A 12,943-nucleotide genomic window follows, 5' to 3' on the forward strand; every position below is an offset into this window, starting at 1 on the left:
TATGCACATAGGAAGTAAAATGACTCATTTTATCTCCTCTAGAAAAGCAATGGATATAGCTACTGTATTTCTAAAAAAGTTATTACATTTTATTCTCTCAGAAATCTGGGATAAAGCATATTTTAGAGAATGAATGAGGAACATATTTCTCAAAGTAACTGACGAGGTCTCTGGCCATTCTTTACAATTAGGGTCTACTAATACTGATGGCAACAAGTCTTAAATTGGTACACTCATTAATTTATCAAATATTTAATGCACTTCTGTCTTGTGTAAATTGTAAAGAGTGCTCTGGGGAATACAGATATGAATAAGACATGGCTAGTGCCCTAAGAGAAACTACAAGTTTGTTGCACTAAGTTTTGAGAATATGTTGTCAATATGAAAAGGTTTAAATTGTTTGTAATACCAAATATCTTAACAGAAGAAAAAAATTTTATTGAAAAGTAAAATTGCTTATATGAACTCATCTATACCATCTTTGTGGGGGAAAAAAATGGCTTCAGTTAAATGACCATGAGTGTTATGAATGGATGGGTAATATTTCAATACCTAGGTATAAGACAGAGAACATTCTATGGGAGAAAACAGTAAATGAATGCAACTAGGGGTAAGAATTGGGGGAATTTTCATAGAACAAGTGATTTGGGTTTGAAAGACATCATAGTTTATTGGGAAAAAACAAGAACACGGGAATCAGCATCAATTAAAAAATCATGAAGGCTTGAACCAAGCTGGCATGGAGAAGATCCTGACAGAAAAGAAAGATATTATGGACCTGGACCCTACAATAAGCTGGTCAACTGATTGCATGAGACAGATGATAGAGAAAGACGAATTGAAAATGACTTTGAAGTTTCAAACCTGCATGAGAAGGAACAGAAGCATCATTAAAAGATGTGAGAGAGATAAGAGGCAGACTGGTTTGTGTGGAGGGAGCAGGTGTATCTGGTATGTGCTGGACTTAAAGGGAAAAGTGAGTGACACGAGAGGTGAGAAAGAAGTCAAGGAGGTCTGCCAATGAGGAAGCCCAAAAAAGTGCAGTTTCACTTGAGTATTGGGTGTACAGTGAATAAGAAGCAGGTTAAGAACTAAAGAGGACATAACAACTACATGTAACATGCTTTCAAGGTAGCAAAGCAACAGGATCTTGAATAAGAACATGCGAAAAATTAGGAGGAGATTGGAGTTACCTAAATGCTTTTCAGGGTATGTCTGCCTACCAGTCAAAAGAAGAGTTCTGATCTGAGTATTTTCAAAAGATGAAAAGTATTATATTGAAGGAAGCCACTGAAATACATACAACAAAAATCTTAAATGTAATTTGGTGATTTTTGACATACATGCCCTTTGGTACATAGCAACTCTGTTGTCTGTTAGGGAAAATTAAAGGAAAAAAGTAGACCATCTGTCCTGATTTTGAATGTAATATAAGATAGGCACATCTATAAAAATGGACCACATGGCAGCTGTGATGAGTATGAAAGGATTGGTGAACGTTCAGAGGAATATGGAGTTACTGTATGTATGTATGTGTATGTATGTGTGTGCATAGATAGATAGATACACACATATATGTGTATACATACACACACACCCACACATACACACATACATATATTGAGCAATTTTCTGACATGCTTTCCATTTCTTAATACAGCACCCTAGATTGACCCAATGACAGCTAGATGCAAGATTCTAACACCTATGTTTTCAGCTATGAAAAGCAAGTTATTTCTTGATGATGAATGTTAGGTCCAGACAAGCAGATAACACCATGCCCACTAGTCCTATAATTTGCATTTTGTTTTAGAATTTTTGTTTTCTAGGTTTTCTATTTTTAAAGTATGTGTAGCACACAACCTCACAGTAACCAAGTGCTACCCTTTTTCACATATTCCATAGCATTTACTGCAATTCTATATAGAGAGGGTGCTTATAATTACTTATTAGTTTACATATATATATGTATATATATTGTTTGTATATACACATATATAGTTTTATAGTTTTATAGTTAATATACACATATTAGTTTATATGTTTATTAGTTATATATACTTTATATATTAGTATATATAATTAAAAGGTTCTTATAACTATTAGTTTATATATGTATATGATGTATATACATAATGTAAATGTATATGTATTTGTAAATTTGAAATTGTGGTTAGTGTTTAGCGAGAAAATAGATGTCAAATATAGGTAAATTGATCGTTCATTAAATAATTAAAAGAAAAGTGCAATCTTAAAAATAATGAATGACAGGGGCACCTGGGTGGTTCAGTCAGTTAAGCATCTGACCCTTGCTTTCAACTCAGGTCATGATCTCAAGCCCTGAGTCAGGTTCTTTGCTGATAGTGTGGAGTCTGCTTGGGACTCTCTCTCTCTCTCTCTCTCTCTGCCCCTCCCCAACCCACGTGCACACATGCTCTATCTCAAAACAAATAAATAAACTTAAAAAAATACTGAATGACAAAAAGTTTTGAAATTCTTTAAAAAAATTAGGAAATAGTCCTTAGCTTCGAAATTATCTTATGTAAAATATGAACTGTTAACACCATCATAAAGCAAATATATATGAATATTTGAGTGGCTATGAGTCAGAAAGCACATGTGGCTTTTTGAAACAGTACATATGAATTTACCAATGGCCAGGGAATCTTACCTTATATGCAAAATGTTACTCTCAGCTTTGACTCACAGCAAAATGCATTATACATGGTCTAGCTCATCTCATTCATATAGTTTCATTTGTTCATTCCTTTTCTCAGTGTGTTTGCACATTCTTTCTCTCTCATATTTATTATCAACATTTTATATTTTGCTAGATTTTCTTGGATTTTAGATATATACTTAAGGGAATGACAGAAATCAGTAAAGAAATATACTTTTAATTTCCAGAGGGAATGTTTTCTTACAAATATTATGTCATCAAGATGGCCAATAGACAAATGAAAAAATGCTCAACATCACTCAGCATCAGGGAAATACAAATCATAACTACAATGAGATATTGCCTCATACGTCTCAGAATGACTAAAATTAAAAACACAAGAAATAACAAGTGTTGGTAAGGATGCAGAGAAAAAGGAACTCTCTTGCACAGTTGTTGATGGAGATGCAAACTGGTGCAGCCACCCTGGAAACAGTATGGAGTTTCCTCAAAACACTAAAAACAGAACTACCATATGATCCAGTAATTGCATTATTGGGTATTTACCCAAAAAATACAAAAACAGTAATTCAAAGGGATACATGCACCCTATGTTTACTGCAGCATTACTTACAATAGCCAAACAATGGAAGGATCCCAAATGTCCATCAAGAGATGAATGGATAAAGATGTGGTATATGTATACAATGGAATATTATTCAGCCTTAAAAAATAATAAAATCTTGCCATTCCCGACAACATGGATAGATCTAGAGAATATAATGCTAAATGAAATAATAGAAAGATACCATAAGGTCTCACTCATACGTGGAATTTAAGAAACAACAAATGGGCAAAGGAAAAGGAGAGAGAGAGAGAGAGAGAGCAGCAAACCAACAAACAGACTCTCAACTATAGAGAACAAACTGAGGGTTACCAGAGGGGAGGGGTGTAGGGGAACAAGTGAAATAGGTGATGGTGATTAAAAAGTACACTTGTGATGACAAAATTTTTTTTTAATTCAAAAACCACAAATATTATGTCATCAAAAGAAACTGCTCTGATAGCTCAGAGACTGCAGGTTTCTCTCTAGTATCCATACTCTCCTACTTTTATAGTAAGAGAATTTCCCAATCCTTGGCTGGGCATATAACCACCCAGAATAAACCGAGGTAGCTCGGTTTACAGTTGCAGTTACAGGTAGCTATAAGATTCAATTGTAGCCAAAAGGATGTCAGTAGTAGTGTGCAATTTGTAAGTTGTGCCCATAAAAGAAAGTGGTTTGTCTTCTCTTTCCCCCTTTCTGCCTTCTTAGACCACGGAGATGAAGGGACTGCGCTAGGAGGCTGGAGTAACAAGGTAGAAGAACCCTCAGACTTGATAAATTCCCACAGCATATCTCCAATACCATTTCAGAATTTTATGAGAGAATAACCTCTTTTGTTTAAAGCAGTATTATTTAGGATCTTGTCATGTTGCTGAATGTCTATCCTTGTGTATTACTGAGGAAATAGGAGGTTCTCCATCATTATTTGCTCTTGGACATCATGCTTATTTTCTTTTCCTTCCAAATTTGCAGTTCCACTTTGGAAAAACAATTATAGTCAAATAATCTTAGAGCTTTAAGGAGCTTTATGTAACATGCAGTCTGGTGTTTCCTGATGTGTATTTAATTGGATAGGCAGTAGTCTCATGAGATAACAATAAAGGGCATCAAAGTCAAAAAAGTTTGGAAAACACTTAAAATTAATTCTCTTCTTTGAGATGCACAAGGCATATTAGCATATCAAAAATATGAGTATTCCTGAAATAAAGGATCATGTTTAACTTTTTTCCCCTAGCAATGGAACATAGAAACACTTTAAACACAAAATATATTAACATATTTTATAACTGTGATTCTGTAGAACATTCTTTGGAGAATTTTTAATCGCTACATAATGCATAAGTTTCTACATGTTCAACAAATAGTTCAACTCTTGCTAAGTAAGAAACCTTCCAGTAACAGAACTTGCTATTTCACAATATGGTCCATTTCATCCACTTCTTACTTTTCTAAGTAAAGACATTAATTAAGATAGACATTAACTGGTTCTATTAAATGTGCCCATGTCCACCTTTACTGGCCACAATATAGTAAGGATTATTTGCTAGTTCAGTGATGGCATCTGAAAGTTTAATGACACAAGTAGCACTCAATGAAGCAAGTAGCAACTAGAACTCAGTTCCTCTACTGTTATTGTCCACCTGCAGCAGTGTGCACTCAATTCACTTCAGTTTCATGGACAGCCTACATTGAGGAAAGGGGTAAACTGAGGAACTTTTGCTTTCACTCAATCATATAATAACATAACAAATATCAATGAAAGAAAGTCATTATTTTCTTTTTTTTAATATAATTGACAAATTGGCTAACATATAGTGTGTAATGTGTGCTCTTGGTTTTTGGGGTAGATCCCGTGGTTCATCGCTTGCATACAACACCCAGTGCTCATCCCAGCAAGTGCCCTCTTCAATGCCCATCACCCACTTTCCCCTCTCCCACTCCCCCATCAACCCTCAGTTTGTTCTCTGTATTTAAGAGTCTCTTATGGTTTGCCTCCCTCCCTCTCTGTTTGTAACTATTGTTTTTTCTCCTTCCCTTCCCCCATGGTCTTCTATTAAGTTTCTCAAAATCCACATGCAAGTGAAACATATGATATCTATCTTTTTCCGACTAGAAAGTCATTATTCTCTGATAATGAACATTACCAGTTTCATTACTTGCCATTTGACTAGAAACTCAAGAATCACAAAACCAAAGAATTATACAACTAAAATGCACATTTAGTCTTCCACATCCATTCTCTTAATCAGTAATTGTTGCCTCAATAAACAATCATAAATTCATATGTGGATGGGGCACATTAAAGTTTCATTAGTCATGTTAATAAAGTACAGTCAATTAGAAAATGTTAAATAAACTAGATCTACCAAAATTATAGGATTTACAGTATAACTAACTTTATTTAAGTCTACATAGTAATATGTTTGGTAGTAATAACTAACTATAAAATTAAAAATTGCCTTACCAAAATAACCAATTTTGAAAAACAAGTATATAAATTATTTGTTGTGACCAATTTTTCAATAGCATTGTCTTGGCCAGTTTGTTTGTGACCAAGTTGGTTTTAATCAGATCATGTGCTACCATTTCATGAATTAACAAAATATACGGTTCTCCAAAAAAAAAAAAATTTTAACTGCATTTAGTCTAAGTAATCAAATTGATTTCAATCAAATCTCTTGGACCTCACTAATGGTAGCTCTCAACATTAAATGTCAGAAGTTTAATTAAAGATAATTAATAGTGATTCCACTGAGCTCTGAGTAATATGTAAACTTTTGAATAGCTATCTAATGACTCCACATGGACAGTTTGATTCTGAATATGAATATATTCTTGAATAAATTAATAGTGTTGTTTCTTTTCTCAATTATAATTCCAAATTAAACTTATTCAAATGTCTTGTCACATTGGTAAGATATTTGTGGGTATTAATTAGTTCTATTTAAAAGAAAAAATGGTCTCAGGATACATTTGGTTCCTGAGCTGTTTGTTTGATACTTAACGGTTTTACAAAGAGATGGGCATTCAATAGGGAGAGACTAAAGTTTAGCTTCAGCCTTGGTATTACACTCAAATCTGCTGTCACATGTGACTTGAGCCATGACCTTGAGACTGCCAAGGAGTTAAAAGCCTACTTTGATGCCATTTCTGGCCTCAGTTAACTTGTGTGTGGTCAAAGATCATGTAATGGGTAGATGATTTCTACAGTATTAAATAAAGACAAGTCATTTCCATCCATTGTTAATATGTGAATATGTAACTTGGAGGAAATTTCCTTCTGTGCTATGTATATCATAATATATAATATTTAATATGCAATAATTTGGGGGCACCTGGGTGGCTTAGTCAGTTGAGTATCTGACTCTCGATTTTGGCTCAGGTCATGTTTTCACAGTCATGAGGTCAAGTCCCACCTCAGATTTGGTTGGAGCACAGAGCCTATCTGGGATTCTCTCTCTATCTTCTTCTTTCTTTGCCGCTCCACCATATGTGCATGCACTCTGCCTCTCTTCAAAATAGATAAAATCTTTAAAAACTGGTAATAAGTTCAGTCACTAATGCAAATGTATTTTTCTAAGAGTAAAATGCTGTAACAATTTATATCTAATAATGAAAGCTGCTAATTTTATGTTGAAAATGATTAAAAACACCCAAAGGGTTAAACAGGGAAATGCATGTAATTAATAAATATCAGGGAAAAACACATTAGCTATATAACTTTATGAAATACATATTTTCTTGACAAGTTTTTATGAAATGTAAATAATAATAATGTAAATAGTAAGAATAGTAGGGACTATATTGTCATTCCAATTTCACTAGAATTAGTTTATAAGCATTGATACAATTAAAAAATCTATAATTACTTTAGGTAATCTTCCATCCATAAATAAATAACACAAAGTATAAAAAGAAGAAAGTCTGAGAAAAAAATGTAGTACTCCAAAATATCCTGCTCCCCCACCTACTTCAGTTAGTGTTCTAACAAAAATAGACTTCAAAAACTTTTAAGAGTGAAATTTTGGGGAAAAACACACACAAAACAAACCAGCCTTGTATTTAGTGCAACTGATCGCTATGAATAAAATACTTATTTAGATGTAAAAATTCTTATGTCTGGTAGAAGCACATACATACTTGGCCCAGGGAAGCCAAGGCCAAAGTCATATTTCACATTCATAGAATTAAATTCTGAGGTGTGATCATAAATCTAAAGGTTTATATTGCATAAAACAGTTGACACTCACTTATTATAAAGTGGAGATTGTTCTACTGCATGTGAAGTGAAGCATGCAGATTTCTGTATGTTCTCAGTATGCATCACTAGATAATGAAGTCTTTTGTGAAAAAAGGGGAAAAAAGAAGAAAAAAAAAACACTGTCTTTGTAAACTAACCAATTCCGTTTGAGTGATTGAGTGACCCTAGACAAGCAATCTGAATTATTTGAACCTTTTGGATAATAACACCTACTTCGCAGGAGTGAAAGGATTTAAAGGGATCACATCTGTAAGGACTCTGGCTCAGAGCATGATATGTACAGATCTGCAACGACTGGTACTTTTCACTTTCTTCTTCCCCTGGCCTGTCCTCAATGTTTGGAATTGCTGTCAATGTCAGCTTATGAACAATACACAAAAATAGGAACATAGAAAGTTGGAAATAGAAGGAACTTTGAGAACTTCTACTTTGTTGTTTTCATTTTTTTTTAGCAGCAAAATCCTTTTTCAAAATAAAATCCCAACTGGAGCCCCAATATAAAAATGATCAACTAAGAGCTGCTCTAGTTGAAGCAGAGATGGAGAGCCCTGAATCCACATCTACTGTGAGCAAAGCAGATTCTGGACCACCCCACTCCTACAGAATTCCAGGCTGTTATAATGGAATGGAAAGCACAGAATGCATGAGGGCTTCTGAGTCCTGCTTTCTGGAAACTGGCTTTCCTCCAAATTGTGTGCCCTTGTTCAGGTCACTTAATCTCTTTGGTTAAACTCTTCATGTTGTTATTATTATTATTATTATTATTATTATTATTTGAAATAAAAAGTTTGAAATATTCCATTTATGTCTAATCCAGTCCATCTCTTTCTTTTACCACCAAGCAGAGAAATCTATATACATAAATAAGATTATCAAAAGTTATCAATTGTGGCAAATTGCATTTTCAAAGATGATAGCTATGAAATATCTCTCCCTGCATCTCCTTTTGCACTGTGATCTTGTCACTTGCCAATCAAGAAATGGAATCTAATTCCTACCCCAACCCCCAATTTTGAGTGTAATTATCTTCCCTTATCTGCACTGGTCATAGTTACCTGCTCGTACTCAACATCATGTAGCAGCACGACACTGTGTGATTTCCTAAACCGGATCAGAAGGGCCGTGCAACTTACATCTGCTTCCCTTGGGAAGCTCATCTACCAGATGTACCTACTCTGGACAGTTCATCTCAGAAATAACCCTGACACCAAGCTATGATAAGCCCAAGCCAGAGGAAAGGTCACCTTTAGGTGCCCTGGTCAACAGTCTAGCTGAATCCCATCTAGACCAGGCACCAGACATGTGAACAAAGCCTCCAGATGATTCCAGCCCTAGTCTTTAAGTCACTCCAAGCCAATCAAGCTTTCCCAGCTGAGACCCCAAATAAGCCACTCCCACTGTGCCATGTCCAAATTCCTAACCCAAAGAATCTGTGAGCATATCAAAATTGTCTTTTTGCCACTAAATTTGAGATGGCTGATTATGCAGCAACAACCAGAACATATGTGGCTTTATTACTTACTAAACCCAATGCCCTCTACAAATTTTTCATTCTGTTAAACCTTGCAAGCACCCAGTCTTTAAATCTCTGTCCTATCTTTACATTCATCACTTAGCACATTCTGATTCTCTCCCTACCTCAATCTTTTTCAGTGGATTTATTTCTTCTAGCACACTCTTGAAAGAAGGCACTCCTTGAAAGAAAGCAGCCCTCTTCCCTGCTATCTCCTTTTGATTAGCTCATCTACTGCTAGGATTTCAATTATCACTTCATGTATTAATTCATTCAATAAATATTTATAATGTGTGGCAGACACTGTTGTAGGACCAGCTATAGATAGCTGTACACCGAACAGATAACATCCTTCCTCTGATAGTACATAAATTCTAGTAAAAATAGAAAATAAATTGGCATACAATAATATAATAATACAAGTATAAATAAGTAATATGAAGAAATATAAAGCAGGGTACAAAGGATAGAGAGGTACTTTTTACATAGAGTGGTACTGGAAGACATTTTTTTTTTAGTTTTATTTTCTTATTTATTTTTAATTTATTGTTGAGTTAGGAAGACATTTTTAATAAGATGTATTTGATCAGAGGGGCACCTGGGTGGCTCAGTCAGTTAAGAGTACGACTCTTGATTTTGGCTCAGGTAATGATCTCGCGGATTGTGAGATTCAGCTCCTCATTGGGCTCTGCACTGACAGCATTGAGCTTGCTTGGGATTCTCTCCCTCTCTCTCTGCATCTCCCCTGCTTGCTCTCGCTCTCCCTCTCAAAAATAAAATAAATACTTAAAAAAAAAGTATTTGACCAGAGACCTATATAAAATGAGAGATCCAGTCCTACACGTAGAGAGAGATCATTCCAGGGAGAGGTCTGTGATCAGAGTGTTCAAAAATAATAAGAAGGCAGGAATAGCTGGAGTAGAGTGAAGAAGTAGGACAGTGGCAGAAGATGTAGCCAGAGTTATCCAGGAAGCAGATTCTATGAGCTCTTTTGGCTATCACAAAGGCTTTGGATTTTATTCTAAGTAAAATGATGTGTGAAACATTAAATATGTTCGTGAATCTCTAGTTTTCTTCTCCTTTTTGGGCTGCAGAAAATACACTTCTAAGTTGGACAAGACCTTTTGAATAGATGTGGCCAATGAAATATGAGTGGGAGTACCAGGTTACATTTCAGCTGAGAAAATAAAAATGTCATGTGGATTCTTTAGCCTCTCTTTTCACCTGCCTAAGCAATCAAGAAGGCTACAAATTCCAGGTGGTTGAACTACCACAAAGTAAAGCCTCTATTAGCTTGGATACCTGAGTAACTACTGGGAACAGAGATCACCACTCCTTTCCCCAAACAGACACACAATGGACATGGTATGTAAGTGACAGTCTTTGGCAGGGACAGGGGGGCTCACCGCTGAGGTTTATTCCTGTAGTATAATCTGGCCTACCCTAAGGATGGAAGGTACTGGAGGGCTTGAAGGGTGACTTGAGGGCTTATATTTTGAAAAGGTCATATTGGCTACTATGTGGAGAACAGACTATAGGACAAAAGAATGAAATGAGAGACTAGTGAGAGTCATCGGCAATAGTCCAGGAGATAGATGATAGTGACATGGATTAAGGTGGTAACTAAAATGACCATTATCCAAATTAAGGCGCTTTTGAGAGTAAAAGGGAATGCTGTTAACAATCATGAACTAAGAATGCCTCAGGAAAATCAAATGGTAGCTATACAGGTTAAAAGGTAAGAATATCAACAGGATATGCTGATGGATTGAATGTTGAATGTGAGAAAAAGAGAAGTGTCTGGGTAAATTCCAATGTTTTTTTTAAAATTTTTTTTTCCAACGTTTATTTATTTGTGGGACAGAGAGAGACAGAGCATGAACGGGGGAGGGGCAGAGAGACAGGGAGACACAGAATCGGAAACAGGCTTCAGGCTCTGAGCCATCAGCCCAGAGCCCGACGCGGGGCTGGAACTCACGGACCGCGAGATCGTGACCTGGCTGAAGTCGGACGCTTAACTGACTGCGCCACCCAGGCGCCCCAAATTCCAATGTTTTATCTTAGCAACTGAAGAATGGAAATGGGAAAGACTGAGAAAAGAGTAGATTTAGGGCAAGAGTTGGGGAGTCAAAATATGATATTAGAAAAGTTAGGTTTGAGATGCACATTAGATATAAATGGGAGATGTCACTTAAAGAGTTAGATTTAGGACTATGTAAATAAGGGGACAAGTTGAGGCGAGAAATGAAAAATTTTTTGGAAGTCAAGAGTGTATAAATAGTATTCAAAGCCATGAAATGGCTGACCACACCGTGGGGGTCTAAGTAAATAAGAGATCCAAGGGCTGAGTGAGAAGATGAGGATTCTTCAAAGAAATAGAAGGATGGCAAAAGAGATTAAAAGAGAACCAAGAAAAAAAAAAGGATCTCCAAGAAAAATAAGTAAAGAAAACATCTTAAAAGAAAGTATGCTCCATGTCAATATCTGCTGTGATTTCCAGTAAAGTGAGTGCTGGGAATATATTATTAGTTTTAGCAACATGAAGATCCTTGGTGACCTTGACAAGAGCAAATTCAAAGGACTGATGGGAACCAAGGCCTGACTGAAGTGGTTAAAAGAGAAAACAGAAAGATAAAATATAGAAACAGCACATTCAGACAACTCCTTCAAGGAATTTTGCTCCAATATGGAGCAAATAAATGAAGCAGAAAGTGGAGATGGGGTCTGGAGAAATAAGTGTGCTTTTATGTTAATAAGAATGATCCAAAAGAGAGGAAATAATTGATGATGCAGGGGAGAAAAATGAAAAACCAAAGGTAACCTTGAGTAGGTAAGAGAGGATTTATCTAGGGTTTATACATAGAAAGTTTGCCTAAATGGGGATCAGGGGCAGAAGAGAAAGTAGAGTACTGAATAAGAAGATGCACTTACAGGTTCAGGTTATAGGGAATTGTTTCTATTTACTCAAAAAAAAAAAAAAAAAAAGAAAAGAAAAGAACAAAGCCAATACCTGAAAGTCATGAGGTAAGAAAATGAACAGCATTCAGAGAGAAAGAGAAATCTTGAAATGCTTTTACTAGTATAAGAGTGAATTGACTATGGCAGAGCTTCTCAAACCTGGTTGCATATTAGAATCACCTGGGGAATCTTCACTTGCTATCAACGGGGACACTCTACCCCAGAACAATTATATCAGATCTTCTGGAATTGGGACCAGGGCATAGTTATTGTTTAAGAGCCACCCATGAGATTATTAATTGCAATTAAGTCTCAATTAATCTGATGACCATGAATATAAAATGAGATAAAGCATAATGGTTCTTCATGCCCACCCTCCCAAAGTGTTCCAATTTATATTCCTGATGCTCAGGACCAAGAATATCATTCTTAATCTCTCCTCAATCTTCAGTGAACCTCTAGCACCTAGCCAGTAAAGTCAAATACCTCTGGCATAGCACCCAAGATCCTTTATGTAATAACCCAAACTACCTTTTTGAATTTATCTTCATCCATAGCATTCCAGAACTCTCTTCCTCAAATAAACTGGGCTGACTCATTACAAACATCACACAAACCTCCACACTTCCTTGCATTTCATTATGCTGTTGTTCTCCACCCACAGCTCCAACTTCAATGATCTCAAACCAGGCTGTGCATCAGAAAAATTGGGGGAGGTCTAAAATACACATGATATAGCCCTGTTGCAACATCTAGGTAGAGCCTAGAGATTCCCTATTATTAGTAAATTTCCCGTGTGATTCTTACACAGCCAAGGTTGGTTCCTAAACCAAGGATGGAAATCAATGCACCTACTGAATCCATTAAAATTCTGCTCATCCTTCAAGACTCAGGGACTATCCCTTTACCATTATCCCTTCTTACTGCAATTTACTAATCCCTTTT

General features: G+C 35.8%; 1 protein-coding gene across 9 annotated transcripts in view; it reads right to left on the reverse strand.

Moving 5' to 3' along the window:
- Positions 1 to 12,943, reverse strand: part of TAFA2 (TAFA chemokine like family member 2) — a 549,986-nt gene that overhangs the window by 129,676 nt on the left and 407,367 nt on the right. The gene's annotated exons all lie outside the window — the stretch shown is intronic.

The sequence above is a fragment of the Prionailurus viverrinus genome, chromosome B4 (assembly GCF_022837055.1).
Source record: "Prionailurus viverrinus isolate Anna chromosome B4, UM_Priviv_1.0, whole genome shotgun sequence".
In the NCBI taxonomy this organism is placed as follows: Eukaryota; Metazoa; Chordata; class Mammalia; order Carnivora; family Felidae; genus Prionailurus; species Prionailurus viverrinus.